This window comes from Megascapheus bottae, chromosome 3 (assembly GCF_031878675.1).
Source record: "Megascapheus bottae isolate mThoBot1 chromosome 3, mThoBot2.hap1, whole genome shotgun sequence".
NCBI lineage: Eukaryota > Metazoa > Chordata > Mammalia > Rodentia > Geomyidae > Megascapheus > Megascapheus bottae.
In genome coordinates, this window is record NC_143511.1 from 436,412 (window position 1) to 439,598 (window position 3,187).

Here is a 3,187-nt window from a genome sequence, read left to right on the forward strand (position 1 = left end):
ACAAAAAAATCTCAGGAATTGTTATTCATTCTGACTTTGTTACCTAGTACATTGTATACAAGTTTGTTTATTTGAAATAGGAAAGGGCAGGGGAGAAAACAAGAGGATTGGGAGGGGACAGAGGGAGGGAAATGGGGACAAAAACATGAGAAAGGGTATCAATGTGTGAGTAGTAATGCACCTACTACCTGGTGAATGTAACTGTAACCCCTTTATACATTACCCAGACAATAAAAAGGAAAATCTCAGGAATATCACCAAGGCCCTGAGTTCAAGCCCCATGATCTCCCCCACACACACACCAAAAAGTCTCATGACTTTCCTGCACAGATTGGCTTCTAGGATTACAAGTGTGAACCACCAGCAACCAGTAGACAGCTTGACTTTTTTTTAAAGAGGTCAAAATATGTGTATTTTTTTAATAATTTCTTGACACTATGGGTCTTGATCTATGGGTTGTAGGGTAAAGAGGGGCAGTAGAACAATCAAAAGGGAAACAATACCTAATGGAAGTGAAGAAGAGATCCGAAAGATAGGCAGGGCTTCCGCCAAACTAAAGTGCAATTGGTTTGCATACTCTTGGGAAGAAAGCCTCCACATTCCTTTTCTATGGAATATTGGGAGCAAAATGATGCAGCCTGGGTGGAAATAGGATTGAAGGCAAAAATGAGTGAAAGTCATAAGTAGACACTGAGCCACTGGCAGGCTGACCACAGATAGCAAGACTCATTAAAGAATAAAAAAGCTGAAGGGTTAACATAAAAGCTGCAACAGTGATATCCCTGGAAGATTCAAGAGGAGTCAACTTTCCAACCGTTTTGACCTATAGTTTTTTAAACATAAACATGGACACATCGATAAGTGTACATACATACACATATATACCGATTACTGCTTTTCTTGGAAGCACAAAAATATTTCCAAAGGAAAGCACAATGGGAGCAGCAGCATCTGGACCTCACACAGGCTAACATCCCCCGCCTCTGTTCACCTGACCTGGAAGAAGGCAAAAAGTCCTTGACTAGGAGGAAAAGGTCTTCCCCAGCCCTCTGCTTCTCAGCTATTGGTTCTTTTCCAACTTATCCTGGGCACCAAGTGGCTACAATATCAGGAAGAAGGATGGGACCAGAACTTTTGCCTGGGTAACGGAAAAGTAAGATAACTATCACCTGCCAAAAGTTGTATCTCTGACAGGAACTGGGGCAAGAAAATGGTGGTGAGGAAAGAGGATAGGTTAGGTAATGGAGTAGGAAGATATATACTCATATCTGTATGAGTATGTACATGTAGATACATATGTATGAGAAAAATCCAGTTATAGAACGAACTAGGGGACACAGCTGAAGGACCTCCATGTTCTTTGTTATGTTCTTTGTTAGATCAGGTTCAAGGGGGGATTAATATAGATTGGAAACCCTAAGTCAACAGGGAAATTGTGGCAGGAAGGACAGAAACAAGAAACTCGGCCTCACAAGAAGTAAGATAGTCTTTCCCACCCCCGCCATCCTAGCTCCCCCGCCATCCTAGCTCCTCAACTTTAAAAAAAACCCAATCATCAAAAGGAAGAAAACACAAAGCTTAAGACAAAGGAGGAGAGAAAAAAGTATTCTCATACTAAAAATTCTGCACACAGAAACATCTGTGTGCAGATTTTTCTAATTTCTCCAGAAATTATGGCAGGCTGCGTGTGAGGCACTAGGGAAAGAGAAGAGAGAACACACATCACAGAACTAGATAAGACTTCCATTAAACTCTGGTTTTATTTCCAGTGTTCCCATCACAAGAGTAATACACAAACCAAGGCAATATTGGTCTTGAACGGAGAATCACAGAGTCCCCTGGCCCTGACCTTGGTACAATATAACTTTGTTATTGCTTCTGGGTCATTTTATCCTCTTGATATTTTGGGGATCATGTCCTATAGAGTTTATATACTGATTTCTCAGCTCTGTATATGATAAACTGAAGGCTGATGACATTTTTTTCTCATCAGTCTCTGCCACAGTGTAGCGATAGTTCTCCACATGGGCATGTTTAGCTATTTTAGAAAACAATTTGGCTCTTACAGTTTAGAAATCTGGCCCAGAAATGGAGCTTCATTCCCAATCCATTTTAGCTTTGCAACTTGTCTCTTCTTCAATAGATATCCCAAAGTAGTTCTCATTGTCCATCCTGAGACTCAAGAGCTGGACACACATTTAGACTGTGTTACATTTCCGGGGAAGCAGCCAGATCTCAGGTTTCATTTTCTCAAGAATGTCCACCAGCTGCTGGTTGCCTTTTCACATCCCATTGAACATCACAAATATCTTAGAATATCTCTTCACATCTGTCTGAACTTCACTTCCTATAAGTGAGACTATCCAAACCATCGTGGATATTGGTGAGAAGAATGGGGTCAGGAACAGGGAGAATCAGGTCTAAGTAGATGAGTTTGGTCATGGATGTCTAGGATTGGTTCTTTAAGGTTTGGATACTTTGTGAAAAGTTGTACCACGTCTTCCACCTGGCTTGTGATAAACTCTGTGAAAGAATCATCCTTGGGCTTCACTTCCTGATCTACCTTCAGTGATGAGGCCATGGCCCAGCTGGACACTCTGCTAGAGACCAGAGGCTCTGGGGAAGAGGACCAGAGGAACCTGAGGTATCTCAGCTGCCCTCAGGACCTGGTCACACTCACTGGCTTTTTCACTGCTTGTTCATTCTTGCCTCCATCTGCCCAGTCCACCTGTACCCCAGTCTACCCAGTCTCTCCATCTGGCTGCCTGCTATATACTCGCTCCTGAGCTCACCTTCCTGGCTTTTGCCCCTCATGATGGAAGTTACATCACCACAGCTAGATTGTCACATAAGGTTTTGATTCTATTCTGTGGTGTTTGGCAGACAAGTTTCCTCCCTGAAAATAATTCATTCTTTCCCCCAATAAATGTGCGCAGAGCTGGGAGGGGGAAGAGTCTGGGAATGGAGCGAGTATTGCTGAAGAATGTGTCATATGTCACATGCTGAGATTCAGAAGCATTCTTTGACCTTCTTGTAAAGATTTCTGGCAAGTCATCTATGGATGATTTTTTCCTCCTAATTTGGGTGTGTCAAAGTAAAAGATTTCTGCTATTTCCTCTCAATATATCTTTATCTCCAGAGTTTTGCCATTGACCCTACCACTCTGACTCCTAGGACTCCAAAAAAA

At 42.2% G+C, this 3,187-nt stretch overlaps 1 pseudogene; it reads right to left on the bottom strand.

The window, feature by feature from the left end:
- Positions 1-1,883: 1,883 nt before the first annotated feature.
- LOC150064752 (proteasome activator complex subunit 3 pseudogene) lies at positions 1,884-2,581 on the bottom strand (annotated as a pseudogene).
- Between the last annotated feature and the right edge of the window lie 606 nt (positions 2,582-3,187).